The following is a 15,500-nucleotide window of genomic DNA, read 5'->3' on the forward strand; positions in this document are numbered from 1 at the left end:
CACATTAGTTATTTTTACAGAGAGAATTTAATACCAAGAATTGAGGAACCAGACAGGTCTAAATGGGCACATTGAGATAGGGTGAACAACCATCCCAGTTTGCCCAGGACTGTTCTAGTTTTAGCACTTAAAGCACTGTGCTCTGGGAAAAACTTTAGTCTCAGGCAGAGCAGGACTGCTGGCCACCCTCACTGAGGTATCACAGAGGTGGTAACGGCAGGATGCAGCTCTCATCCCAGTACTGGGGGGCACACAGGAAAGAGTTTTTGTCTAAGTAGAGAGCACCAGCTAACTGGTGCTTGTATCCCTGAGGGGTGCCATGAAGCTGGTTTGGGCAAAGCCATTAACTGGAACCAATTGTTGCTATTGGAACCAAGTGTTGTGAGTGCAAAGGTGATGCATCATTGCTGGGATGAGCCAGACACTAGAGGAAGGGAGGAGACGAGAAGGAGCATGTCCCTTCTTTCTTCCCTAGCCTCCAGTTTTCTTCCAGCTTCCCATTGCCCCCCGCCCCAGAGCCTAACTGGGAGCCACTGGCAGGGCAGAAATGTGGTAGGTGGGAATTCCTAGCCGCAGCATCAGAGAGCAGTGTACCAAAGACCTGCATCCACCCTGGCATTCCGGCTGCTTACTGGGTGGAGCTGCAGTAGCTTATTCACCAAGTGAAGACATTCTTAACAGTCACAATGCATGCCAAGGGGTCATCACCACCCACTTACCACCGAAAACCGGGGCCTTGTTGCCCTCTGAGCAGCAAAGGATCCAAGAGCAGAATCCCACAAAACTCTGCTACCAAGACCCCTTCAAACTCTAGCTGTCTTAGTTTGGGGGCCCCCAAAGCAGATCCCAAGGCAAAGATTTGAGCACAGTGATTTATTTGGGAGGTGGATGGGGCAAATAAAGATACGTTATTGAGCCAGCCAGCACCACAGGAGACTGTAGGGTTGGTCTGGGCTGGGTCCAAGTGGGCTGCTTTAGAATCCAGATGACGGAGCTGGGGGAAAGAAGCACATTCCCCATTTCTTCAAGAAACTCAGCCTACCTGCAGGAATGCAGGGAGCACCTCAGAGGCTTTAGACCGTGGTGGGGAACCCCACGCAGGCTGCACCTAAGGCAGGGACACGCAGTTCACATCTGCCACAGCTGTGATGAGGGGCCTCCACTGGATATCTGGCCATGGCACACCGCGGCCACCACCAAAAGGGCAGGAGGAGGGAGACATGAGATCTGAAGTCAGCTTGAGTGAGGAGCCTGAGATGCTGAAGAAATCGGGAGAACGTGGCGGGTAGTGGGCAATGCCTTAGTTTGAGTTACCCCCAGAAGCAATCCCTGGAAAAGGACTCAAGAACACGTTGCTTCCTTGGGAGATGAAGGAAAACATCATTAGGGGAGTAGTGAAATGAGACAGGAAAGGGCATGCGGCCGGTACAGGGTGTGTTATCACAGCAGCCATGGCTGTGGGTAACAGGAGCCTAATGCCACAGGGAGCTGGGAGCCAGCAGAACACACACACCTTGTGGGTGGGAGAAGCTTCAGTGTTTCCGTGCAGGATGCAAAGATTGCTTCTGTCATTAATTCTCCTCCTGGACTGCCTTGCCTGAGGGCAGAATGACCTTCTGCGGCTACAGAGAAAGGCTTCAGGCAAAGAGATGCAGCTCTGGGCCCCAGAGTCTGCTGGAGCACACTGAAGCTGGAGCACACTGAAGTGGAAGATGGGGCTGCAGACAGAGACTGGGCAGCCTCTGCTCCAGGGAGGCCTGAGAGCCAGAGAGCAGATTCCATAAGAAGAATAACTCCCATTCCTCATGCATGAGACCCTCTGCTAAATGCTTCCTGTGCACCACCTCCAGAAATCCTCCCAAGCCAGGACACCAGCAGTATTACAGGTGGAATATCCCTTATCCGACATGCTTGGGTCCACAAGTGTTTTGGATTTTTTCAGATTTTGGAATATTTGCATATATATAATGAGATATCTTGGGGATGGGACTGAAGTCCAAACATGAAATTCATTTATGTTTCATATACACTTTATATGCAGCACATAGCCCAAAAGTGATTTTATGTAATATTTTAAATACTTTAGTGCGTGAAACATAGTTGTGACTGTAACCTGTCACATGAAACCAGGTTGGAATTTTCCACTGGTGGTGTCATGTTGATGCTCAAAAAGTTTTGGATTTTGGAGCATTTTCGATTTCGGATTTCTAGAGTAGGGATGCTCAACTGTATTATTATTTTCATTTTACAGGTAAGAAAACGGAGGCTCCCAGAGATTTGACAACCTGCCCGCAGCAATGACCAAATCAGACTTGGTGCTAGGTCTGCACCTCCCCAAAGTCAGTGTGTTTGTGTGCTCTGCTGCCACTGCCCCCCGCTGGCCCTGCACATGATGAGAACCATCAGGCAGACCTGGAGTTCTGTCTCCTGGGTGGGCTGCTTGCCAACACCAGGGTGGCTGGCCCCTGCCTGTGTCAGGTCCTGCAGTGTTGACTCTCTTCGTGTGATGTTGGGCAGGTGGAGCTGGTTGTGCTGAGCCTGAGGAAACATCCAATGTGCCAAACTTTCTTGTGTGTTTCCCTCTGCTGGTTATTTAGTAATCCCAGGAAAAGAGCAAATCCTGCCCCCAACAGATGATCCTCTCGATGAGAGTGGTTATGGCGATGATGCCAGCATGCAGTGGGGAGATTCGACTTTTCGAGATTCTTCCAGCCCTTTGCTTCCCACATTTCATAATGCTTGATGGCAACAGCTCTGCTGACTGTTTGGGAAAAAGACAATACTTATGTCCCTTTTAGAGACACTTTACTCAGTCCCTCCCGCAATGCTTAGTATGCAGAGAAAATAGTAAAATTAACCCGATTTGCTCATCACTCAGTTTTGGCCGTTATCAACTAATGGCCACTCTAGTTTCTACTGGGGTCCCATATACTCTGCCTGTCCCCTGATTATTTAGGTGCTAATCCCAACATTGTATCCTTTTGATGCGTTCCAAAGCAAAAATATTGATTCCTAAGCTACCCTTGTGAATTTTCTGATTCAGGAGGTCAGGAATGGGGCCTGGGAATCTACACGTATTTTCGATTCTCCAGGTCTGGGAACCTACAGTATAAAGGAATGAGCATGGACTTTAAGAAAGTCTGAGTTTGAGTCTTGGCTTTGCCCAAGCCTTATAACTTTGGACGAAAACTGTAAGTTTTTGGACCTTGACCTCTTTGTCTTGAAGGATCACCAACTCTGTGAACTTGTGGTCCACTAAGACCCTCCAACATTTTTCACATTAAATACATGCTATCAATCTTGTGTCTCTCAGCCTTCCCCTGCCTAGGTGTTAGGCTGGGGGTGGCGGCAGCAGGATTACTTGTGAGTTATCCTCTTTTGTGGTGGTTGCGTCCACAAGATCTCTCCAAGCTGTGTTCCCTGTCTCCCATGTGGTGTGTCCCAACACTGTGTCCCCTTTAGTCCCATTCAAGCTTCCCTCACTCTATTTGCTCCAACCCACTGTGCCCAGCTCCCTGGGAAACTGATGGGCAGAACCTATCCCTAAACAGCATTCTTCAATCACAAAATTCTTGCACCTAGAGTAAAACTGACATTTGATTCAGGTCAGTGATCGTTTTTTCCAACCAAAACCAAATCCTAATTTCCGTGGTTGGCATGCATGCAGTCATTTGGTGCTTATGAAAAAGAAAGCAGGCTTCACTGAATTGCAAAAACAAGAACTTTGCTGGTTTTTGGTGTGCTCAGCATTTTTCTGAATGAAGATGGCAACTCACAGTGAATACACCTTTTTTTTTTTGGTTATTTAATTAAATGGAGTTCAGAGGGAAGGAACATAAATAAACAAGACAAGCAAATTGGGACGCACATTTGAACTAGAATGAGAAAAGAGCGGTTTCCTGAGGCGGAACACCTTCACAATGGAGCACAGCTTTATTTAGTACAACACTTCCCCTGCAAATTGTGTCCTCAGTTGTTTTTGGGGAGTTGAATGTAACTTGTGCTTTCACAGCGACAACTAATAGCAAAGAAAGGCCCTAGGAAATGCAGGACTACAAGAGACTGACTTACAGTGGGAATTTGGGAAGCCATGTGTTAGAACAAAAAGGAACTGCAACCACCTCATTGTATGCCTGAGAAACAGAAGCTGAGATCTCATTATTTGCTCAAAGCTGCACGGCCAGTTGGCAGAGGAGCACAAACCAGCACTCTGGGTTCCTGACCAGTGCTCTTTCCATGGAGAGGTTTAGGTGGTGGTTAGAAGCACAGACACCAGGACAGACTGCCTGGGTTCACACCCCAGCTCTGTCCCTTCCTGGCTGGATGATCTTGTGCAAAAGAGTTAAATCCCATAGGGGCCGCATCAGCCAGAGTTTCAGTAGGAAACAGATGGAACACCAAATTAGGGTCGTTGGAAGGGGTATTTATAAATGATCATTTCAAAGATGTGGGTGGAGCATGGGGAAAACACAGGCGCCAGTGCAGGGACACAGGACCAGCAGTGTTAGAGCTGTCCCCAGCACTGGGCCAGAAGGAACAAGGGGAGAGAGAGGCTGCAGAGCCTTGTTCTGAAAGCAGCTGTGTCCTCAGGTGGGGGAACCCAGACAGTCACCGTCATCTTGTAGGGAGGAAACCAAGGTAACGGGTGCACGTCCTCACTCTCCCTTCTCTCCCTCCATTCTCCTGATGAGGCTCCTTACCGGCTAAACCCAACCAAAAGCACAGAACACAGAAGCTTGTCTGTGTGGTCTAGCTAGACCTGGCTCCTGGGGTGGAGAGCATGCCAGAGGAGGGGGGGCAAATGGATCTGTGGGAGCAAATATAACTAGCTGGCACAGGGCCTCCATTTCCTCATCTTAAAATGGAATCATAACGGAGCCCACTCATAGTTTGTTGTGAAGATTGATAACTGAATAGATGAATAGCTGCAAAGTGCTTAGAATAGTGCCATATATATATATAGTGTTTATCATACATATACACATTATTATAGTGCTTACTACATAACTACCATAGTGCTTACCATAGATATGTAATATATAGTAAGCATATACACAGTATGCATATATATAAGAGTATAGTAATCATATAGCAAGCACTATATTACTACATACATAATATACATAGCAAGCATATACATATATAATAGTTTAATGTATTATGATATTGTAAACTTTCCCCATTTGCCTTTCTTGGCACTTGCACTACATATGGAAGGCCCCTCTATGGTCTGAGTTGAGCATCTGGTAAACTCTTTATTACCCCGTCACTAATATTTATGAACTCAATTTACCTTATCATGCATTTTGAGTAGGAAAGTAAATATTTGTCTGCCCCTGAGCTAAAATTGATTAAACAACTTGGGGCCGGGCACCATGGCTCATGCCTGTAATCCTAGCACTTTCAGAGATGGAGGCAGGCGGATCTCTTGAGGTCAGGAGTTCAAGATCAGCCTGACCAACATGGCGAAACCCTGTCTCTACCGAAAATACAAAAAAAATTAGCCAGCGTGATGGCGCACGCCTGTAATCCCAGCTACTTGGGAGGCTGAGACATGAGAATCATTTAAGCCGGAAGGCAGAGGTTGCAGTGAGCCGAGATCACAACACTGCACTCCAGCCTAAGTGACAGAGCGAGACTCTGTCTCACACACACACACACTCACACACCAAGTGATTTTTTTCCTGTTGATAACACGACCACAGCACACCTGTGTTCTCCTTGTGCAAGCCTCAAAATGATCATCATGATAACGTTCTAGCTCATATAACAAACTTCAGGACTGAAAGCTTTTGATTCAATATTCTGGCATGGTGCTGAATGATTCCTGCAGTTATTGAAGAGGTCCATGCCTGCCATTCTTTTCTTTAGCTCTATTAATTTACATATATGTCAAACGATAGCTTCATTTGATGTATCCAACTGACCTTTATTTCAGGATTGTTATGAATTTTTACTTCATTTATGAAATATACAACAAATCATTTTTAAAAGTAATATATATACACACATACACATATATAGGAAGCACTACACTTATTAAAGTCAGCTATTGTTATCAGCTAAGAGGACATGACGAGTATTCCAGTCAGAGGAGACACAGAGAAGGGCTTCATGACCCAAGTGCTGGCAACAATTCCTGAAGGAGACGTCGTTCCTTCCCCCACAGCTCACTCCTGCCTTCTCTGGAAGTTCCAAAATCTACGCCAAAGGTACACAAAGACCAAAGAGGAGGCTGAGCACATCGCTAAGCCTGAAGCTGGGGAAAAAGCTTCCTCCCACCCTTTGCTCGTCAGCAGCCCAAGGACAAGGACTTTCACCTGTGAGGACAACCTGGCTTCCCCCTAGAAGACAGGCTGATCCCCTTGTCTGGGAAGTTTTAAGACGGAGTTGATGCCATGCCTCTGTGAGATGTTCTGAGGCTCTGGAGAGAAAGAAACGTGCCACCTGTCTACCTGAGAATGAAGACAGGCTCACCACGCCTGGGGTCTCTGCACCTCTTGACTGCACGGGGGGCAGGAGGAGACTGCAGAAACCAGGGGTGACCCGATGGGATGGAGGCTGCCTCAGCTCCGAGGTGGGGCAGGCTGTGGGCCTTTCTTATTCCTAGTCCCAGGTGGGGAGAGCATGAATGCGGAGAGACCATCTGCCAATTACACTTCATCTGAGCCCACGGCAGACCCGCTGTGGCTTCACCAGCTGGGGAGTAAGAATCAGATCAGGCAATCTTCAGTCCCACCCCTTCCCAGCCCTGGCATTGCAGGAGACATCTCCTTTGCTGGCTTAAACAGGCAGTGGTTCTTAGGATCTAGAGAGACGGGAAAGTAACATGTTGGCAGTGACAATTCTAAGGAGCTGGAGCTGCACAGTGTGGGAGGCCCTGGGGAAGAAGAGGACCTTGGGGAGCCCCCATCGGCCCATCACTCTCCACCCGACCTCTGCCTGCTCAGGCCTCCCGTGTGGGGCCACCCCAGGGCCCTGGGTGGAGCCCCCGGTGCTATACACCTATTCATCTGTTCATACTACAGCCAGTAGTCAGTGCACAGCTGCCACACAGAGCATTAGAGGAAAGTAAGCTTTTCTTCTCCCCATAGCCACAGGCAGCTGCTCATGGTCCCAAACAGGAAAAAGAGCAAGACACAAAATTGTATGTTCACATCATTCAAATGTTGCAAAAAAATAAAAGGTATACGCGCCTGTCTGTTTAGGAGAAAGGTCACTAATCAGGGGTCTCTCTGGGTGGAGAAACAGCAGGTAGTTTTGATTCTCTTCCTTGTGCTTTGCATACTTAAATTTTCTCCATGTTGATTCTGAGTTATGTGAATATTTAGAAAATGTGAGCCTTCCTCTGACTACCAAGGTAGCTCTTCTGAACCTTCTCCAAGAGCCAAATATCTCAACAGCAAGGAACTTTTCCCCTCCTCCCACTCTTTGAGTCATGGAAAAATACCTTCCAGAAATAACAGAAGGCTGGTTGTCATTTAATCCTAACAACATCATTGCTCTGCCTCCCCACGGTCCTCTCATAAGCCCAAGCCGAAGCCCAAAGGCAGTGTTGTCCAGCACAGCATCTCATCTGCAAAACCAGAGACAACATTATGTGGCCAAAATATCAAAAGCTTTGACAGTCTTCTTCCTTTACTATGTGAGCCCTGGTGTCGTTGGGGCACACAGCCACCTGACTGCAGGTTCTCTGGTCACCCTTGCAGCCAGATGTGAGATGATGACCAAGCTCAGACAATCCAATGGGAGCAACAGCAATCTCATTAAAGCTCATATTATTCACAATAAGGCCATTTGCTTGGAGTTTTCCCCACAAGGACACCGGTATTCTAAGGACCCAGCTTCACCTGTGCAGATGAGGACAATACCTTAAGATGTCACAAAGCCATACAACAGAAGAAAGTCAGATGTCTGAAATGACATGACATTGTGGAGCAGAGCCACTCCACTTTCATGGGCCTCTGATCTCCAGTCTATTACATGAAAGAGAAATAAGCTTCCATCTTATCTAACTCACTGGTCTTTGGATGTCTGTGTCACAGCAGCTTAGCCTGTGCTTAAGTAATGCAGCAAGCTCATCTTGGTTTTACATTTCCACTCTGTAATTTACTAATGGTATGATCTGGGGCAGATCACTTAACCATTCTGGGCTTCATTTCCTCCTTTGGTAAAATGGAAGCATCACTATCTAACTTGAAGCGTTGAGAGAATTGGAATGATGCACGTAAAATACCTCATACAGAGCCAGGCTCATGGTGCATGGCCCGCAGCATTGTATTTTAAGAATGATTTCACAGATAATCATAACCAGAGAATCTTTTGCCTGATCAGCTTCTATGACCATCCAATTCTCCTCTTTGCAGAAAACTCACCTTTCTAGAGAAGTATGTGGCAGTCAGCCCTATCCACCTCTCCATTCTCCCTCCTTCCCTCACGTCGCCATGCCTTGGCTGCTACCTCATTCCTGTTCTTAGATAAAGTCATCATCTTTATCCCATCCATATGCAAAGTCTTTCCCCACTTCATCTTCTTCCAGGCTCTGTCCATGTAGAATCCTTGGTCTTTCTCCTGTAGAAATGTCTTCTCAGCCACTCCCTGACCAGCCCTTTTTGCCCCTCTTGCTAGCTTAACACCTGAGCCTGCTCCCTTCTGCCAGCTGCATCCCTTCTGGCTTTTGCCTTCACCGAGTTCTTCTTCCTCATCCTCACTTCCTTAGCTCAACTCAGATCCCCTTAACTGGAAGACACAGATGCAAAGCTACCAGGCTATGAAGCTATGTGCCTGTAAGCTGCCCTTTCTTTCTCTGCCTTCATAGGCAGAAGAAAGTCAAGGTCAAAGATGGAGGTGCTGGGTCAGCTAGGCATGCTTCAAATCCTGGCTCTGCCACATTTAGCAACAGGGCTTGGTTCTAGTTACCCAGCCTCTCCGTGCCTCAGTTTCCTCATCTGTAATACAAGGGAAGATGACTGATAGCAACTTCTTCATAAGATTGCTGTGAAGCTTAAAAGATAGTGTGCATTAAAATACTTAGAGCACTTCTTGGCACCCAGGGAGTACTCAGTAGATTTTAGCTGATCTTACTAGCATTTTTCCTGTCCCCCAGTCCCCAGTAGGCTAGTTCCTACTATAGCAGTGGGAAGTGCAGTGAAAATCTAGAGCTTTTAGAAAACCTGTAGCTTGGGCAAGCAGCCCCAACTCTGAGGGTTGCATCTCAGGGAAGATTCTTGGGCAGAATCAATCTGCCTAATGCTCACCTCGCAGCCTAAAAATCTCCCTCTTCTCTCCTCCCTCCCTCCCACTCCACTTCACTGCTTTCATGTTGTATGACTTCAGATTCACCAGTTATAGATTTCTCTTGGCTGACAAGTGTCCTCCCAGAATGCAAACCCTTCTGGAAGAAGAACCAGAGTGACTGATCATTTCTACACAATAGAAGTCCTTTCCTTCTCGAGAATGTTCAGCTCATCTGCAGGACTGCCTGAAGCTTGACAAGCAGGGCAGAGAGAGCAGGGAAGTGAGTCTCAGCAGGAGCGCAGACAGACGTGGGGGAGAAGTTGCAGCAAAAGCCTAAGGTTAGCTCAGATGAGGGTCATGGAGGAGTGGAGGATGGACACCAGGAAGTGGGAGAGGGTGCAGAGGCCAGAGACAAACTCACTGATGTCAAAATGCTGCTGAAAATGTGGTTGCCTTAAGGAATAGGAAAGGAAAAGACTTCACATGGAAGGAACAGTTGTAAATAAAGTGTCTTGACCCACAGACTCTAGCCTGGGTTCCCTCTCCCTTGTGCACCCCAACCGCTTCCCTCAGCCCTATCCTCTCCTGCTATGACCCTCCCAGTTTGAAACCCATTTTCTATGTGGCTGCCTCCTGCCCCCCATGTGTTTTTCACTCTCTTTTAGTTACTAGAATCAGCTTCAGCTTCAGAATTTGCCCTGGTTTCTACGCCAACTCTCAGATGCTAATTCTACTACCGGTCTTTTTTTTTTTTTTTTTTTTTTTTTTTTTTGAGACAGGGTCTCCCTCTGTTGCCCAGGCTGGACTGCAGTGGTGCAATCTCAGCTCACTGCAACCACTGCCTCCCAGGTTCAAGCGATTCTTCTGCCTCAGCCTCCTGAGTAGCTGGGATTACAGGCGCACGACACCACAGCCCGGCTAATTTTTGTATTTTTTTTTTAGGAGAGAACGGGTTTCACCATATTGGTCAGGCTAGTCTTGAACTCTTGACCTCAGGTAATCAGCCCGCCTCAGCCTCCCAAAGTGCTGGGATTACAGGTGTGAGCCACCGCGCCCGGCCTCTACTACCAGTCTTCATACTGGGACTTCCTCTTGGTCATTCTGTTTACTCCTCTCAACTCCCAGCAACTCTGGGAGTCAACTGCACCTGCCAAGCCATCTTCGTGGTGCTAAGGGCCATTCTGCTTCTGCCCCAACCAGCCTGTCCAGCTAAGGCCCTGTCCTGGGCACCACTCTCAGCCTGACCTCTATCTGGACACTGACGCGGAGGGGTCTGTGTCCCAGGAAAAGGGTGGGAGTAGGGCATCCTCTTCCTCCTCATCTTTCTTTTTCTTAACCTAAATAGCATCTGCCACCCAGGACCCAGGACTCTGGCTGGTTCTGTAAATACTTTTGCCCAGTTACATTAGAGCTTAGGTGAATTGGACTATTATTATTACTCTGACCAGTGGAGTTTACCACTAAGCAGAACACTATTTCTTTAGGGAAATAATGCAAGTTCCCAACAAACAACTTAAAATGAACTTTTGAGAAGCCACCTGTGCAAAATGAACTTTTGAAAAACTCTCCACGCGCTTATTTACAAGGAGATTAAGAAGAAGTGATATCATTTGATGGGCCTTGGTATTATTTTTGTCCTCACTTAGTGTGCAATTAGCATTCAAGCCACATAATAACTTCACCCAACACCAGAAGCTGAAATATAAATACCACTCAAGCAAGGTTATTTAGATCCTCAATTGGATCGACCCAATCTAAGCCAATTATTTTTCTGGCAGAGTTAACTACAATGTGTCTAAAATGAGTGAGATGTGAAAGGCAACTTTCCATTACTTGTTCCTTTAACAGTTGCCTTAAAGCTGGAGTCTTGTCCTTAATTCCACAATACAAGTACTTTCTAGACAGGGGCACACCTACATGGAGCCATTTAAAATCAAGCCAAATGGTGTTCCTCCTCATTTCAGCTGAAATATTCAATTGAGAAAAAAAGTTAATCACAGGTATGTAGGAAGAATTACAAAAGGGAACTACAAGCCCTGGAGAAGAAATTGGAACTTGGGGAAAAAGAGCAGGAATAGATCTCTACAGATCTCAACTTTCCTCTCTTAATATAGGCTGGCCTGGAGCTTTTGAATACATCCAGCTTTCCATCTCAGATCTAGTTTATTGTTTGACATTGGGGTCCACCACCCAACAAGAGCATGTCGCCTTTCACGGTCCTCAGTTCTGCCACCTGTGAAATGGGAATATGCCCTCGTTTGCAGTTTGTGGTTTATGTTGTTCTGACCTTGGATAAATTGTTACTGTTATTTTGATAAATAAACACATAAGAAATTGCTTTCAGGGCAAACAACTTGTAAGTGATTACTTAAAGAAGAAAAGTAAAATGAATAAAACAAAAGGCAAGATTGATGACCAGTCTGCTCTTGAACTAGAAAACACATAAAGCATATGCTAGCAAGGGGCTTCCTCATGTCTCTCCAGGCTTTGTGTTGCAGGAACTGGATGACAAAAAGAAGAGCCGATATAACCAGGAATCTACTCTGCCCACCCCAAGTAAGGATCTAAAGTCCAGCCTCCTCCTCCACTGCCCTCAAGGCCTTTCCTCATGAAAGCAGAGGTTCTGAATGCTGATTTCTGTTTTAAAGCCCAATAACTCTTTAAACATCGTGTGTGTGTGTGTGTGTGTGTGTGTGTGTGTGTGTGTGTGTGTGTGTAGGGGGAAGGGAAGGAGACTGGGGTAGATAGCTCCAGGAGATATAAAGAAAACAGCAAAGTAGCCAGCATATTCCCTGCCTTCCAGGTGCTCTGCATCAAGACTCAGCTGCAGAGATGACTTCAGTGCAAGTCACATACACACCATTGGGCTGGTACCCATGGCAGCTCTGCAGGGCTTCCATATGTGAGTGCCTGGCACCAAGCCGCAATGGTCAAGAGGGACTTCCTAGAGGAGGAGAACTTCCAACAGATTTAGAAGAGAGGGGTCACTTAGGGTGGAAATTCAGGCTCTCTTTCAACAAAACTCCATGGCTTCCTGGTCGTAGCAAGATTCTTTAAAAATGCAGTGCAGTGCTGGCTCAGGCCCCAGCTCCCCACCTGTAGACATGAGACCCTGATCCAGATGTACATCCTCTGAGCCCTTCCTTGTTGCAAGCAGGTGCACCTTTGCATCTCTGCCATGTGGCTGTGATGCCAACCTGATGTGATTTCTCTCAGTCTTAAAGACCTATTCCTGACCCCACTTCCTCTCCAGCTCCTGCCCCCATTTTTCCTCTCCCTTTACAGCAGAACTACTGAAAAGAGGAGCAATGCCTGCTGTCTCTGCTTATCTCCTCCTACTTTATAGTGAACTCACTCAATCAGGCCTTTGTCCTTACCACCCCAAGGTCACTGGTGACTCACACCCTCTGCTGCTCCTCAGAACACCTTCCCCTGGGTGCTCATCGGCATGTGGGGCCCCTTGCTGGGCCTCAGGGATGTCACCTGGCTGGGCTCCCCTCCCATTTCTCTGGCCATTCCTTCTCAGACTGTCTTGCTGGTTCAGTCTTGTCTCCCCAAACCCCAGGTGTTGCCAAACCCTCAACTCAGACCTTGGGCCTTTCCTTCTTTTGGTCCAGCCTCACTCACTAAATGATCTCTTGCCAAATCATGATTTCCAAAACGATCTCTATGCTCATGACTTCCAAATGTGCATCTCCTGCACAGACCTTTCCCTGACCTCTTGACCCATTGCCCAAACTGCCTGCTTCCCCGTTCCCCTTGGATGGCGATCGGTCACCTCAAACTTCACAAGATCCAAACTAAGATCCAAACTAAGATCCTGATATTCCCTTCTCAAATGAGCACTTGGGCAGCCTTTCTTTTCTCTGTTAACTCAGCTCTTCCAATAACTCAGCAAAACCTGTGGAGCCATTCTTGATGCTTCTCTTTGAGTCATTCCTCACATCTGGTCCATCTGTATGGCCAGAGAACTCCACCTTTAGAATATATCCAGAATTTGACCACTACCATCATCTGGAAGCAAGCCTCTTGGATCATTGCAAGAACTCCCTAAGTGATCTCCCCACTTCTGCCCTTCCCATCAGGCCACCCCCACAACACCCAACCTATCACAACCCCACAGGAGAGGGATTCTGCTGGTGTGTAACCACTGCACTGGGTCTCCATCTCACTTAGAGAGAAAATGCCTGCACTTATAATGGCTTCAAATTCCTTATGAAATCGATGCCCTTTGACTCTGCGCCCCTCGCCCCCATTGCTTCTTTGAACTCATTCGCATCCCCAGCACTTTCATTCCGCTCCAGGCACCCTGGCTTCCTCCAGGTACATGCCAGGTGCTCTCTGCCTCAGGCCTGTGCACCTGCTGTTAGCTCTGCCCCAGTTGCTCTCCCACCAGCTGGCCCCGTGGCTTTCTCCCTCATCACTTCCCATCTTTTCCCAAAATTCACCTTTTGGCTACCCGATCTAAAATTCCCCATCACACCCACATCTCACAGTTTCATTCCTTGCTTATTTTCCTGCTAACACTTACCCCTACTGACCTTCTGTAAGTGTTTTCTTCCTTGAGGATTTACTGTCTGTCTCTCTCCTCTGGAGAATAAGTTTGGGGAGGGCAGGAAGTTTTGTCTGGTTATTCAACACTCTCTGTAAGTGGTGACCACCTGAAGCCAGGGGGCCTTTGGATGCTGAGCAGATATGGCAGGCACAGAATGGGAATAACCTTTGTATTGGTCCGTTCTTGCATTGCTATGCAGAAATACCTGAGACTAATTTATAAAGAAAAGAGGCTTAATTGGCTTATGGTTCTGCAGGCTGTACGGGAAACATGGCTTCTGGGGAGGCCTCAGGAAGTTTTTACTCTTGGTGGAAGGCAAAGCAGGAGCTTGCAGGTCACATGGTGAAAGCGGGACCAATTGAGAGAATGGGGTGGTGGAGGTGCCACACACTTTTAAACGACCAGATTTCGTGAGAATTCACTATCACAAACACAGCACCAAGCCCGGGATCTGCCCCCATGACCGAAACACCTGCCACCAGACCCCACCTTCAGCATTGGGGATTACAATTCAACTCGAGATTTGGGCAGGGACACAGATCCAAACAATATTAACCTTCCATGGCAGAACCTCAAGGGAAGGTGACTGCCTAGATCAGTGCCCGGCACACAAAGTAACTGCTCAGTAAAAAAATGTGTCAAATGAATGAGTGAATAAATAAATGAGCAAGTAAAAGAATAAATCGAAGAATGAATGGTGATGAGGAGATGTTTATTAAGGAGCCAAATTCAGAACAAATCCTCAAAAAAACTGTTAGTTTCTCCTATCCTTTCCCTTGGTCACTTGGGAAGAGACCTGGAGCTTTATGTGGCTGAGTTGTCACCGTGATTTGGATCAGGACAGTTCACAGATAGCCACCCTAGGCTCTAGGAGTGCCCTACAGCCCCTGCCCTGCTGCCTAGGTATTCTCATGGGCTCTCTGCAACCAGAGAAGAGCAAACTCTCTGGTGGTGATTGGTGAAGGGGTGATTGCTCACCCACACCTTAGTGAGCGCACATTTCTCGGCTCCGTAGTGGTCATGGATTTGGATGGTGAGAAGAGCTGAGACAGACGGCACAGGTTCTCAGGATGCTTGAGGCAGGTGAGACCATGCCATGGGTAGAACGCGGGTGGTGGGGCCCAGGCAATAACTCTGCACAGGTCACTTCTTGCTTGTGCTCGGCCTGCTCTACTCTCCCAGGAGGAAGAGCTGCACAGTCCCCATCCTCTAAAGGTGAGACATGGTATCTCTCCTACCACCAGAACATCAACATCAGCTCGCCTTGACCTGTCCCACAGGGAGGCTGTGTTCCACCTCCCTCGGAGAGTCTCAGGCAGAATGTCTCCCCACTTCTATGCCTGGATCCAGGCATAGAAGCCCACCTTCTCCAGGGATGACTACCTCTACATATTTACTCCTAAAGCAACCTGCTCATGCCCTTATGACACCGACCTGCTTCCCTCACTAGGCTGAGCTCCACGAGCAGAGACCAGGCTGATGCATGCTCTACATCTTGCATGCTTTGCTTAAAGAATGAGCGAAAGGAGTAAATGAAATTGGTTCTTTCAAAGCAACAAGAACATTTGTGACATATCTGCTAAGGTGATGAGGGACAAAGATGAAGGACTGCAGAGCTGTCTCATAGGCTCCTTTGAGCAAAGCATTCCTCCTCCAGGTAAAGTGACAAATGAATTTGCTCAGACAACACTCTGCCTCCCGTGTTTTC

Source organism: Pan troglodytes, chromosome 1, assembly GCF_028858775.2.
Source record: "Pan troglodytes isolate AG18354 chromosome 1, NHGRI_mPanTro3-v2.0_pri, whole genome shotgun sequence".
Taxonomy (NCBI): Eukaryota; Metazoa; Chordata; class Mammalia; order Primates; family Hominidae; genus Pan; species Pan troglodytes.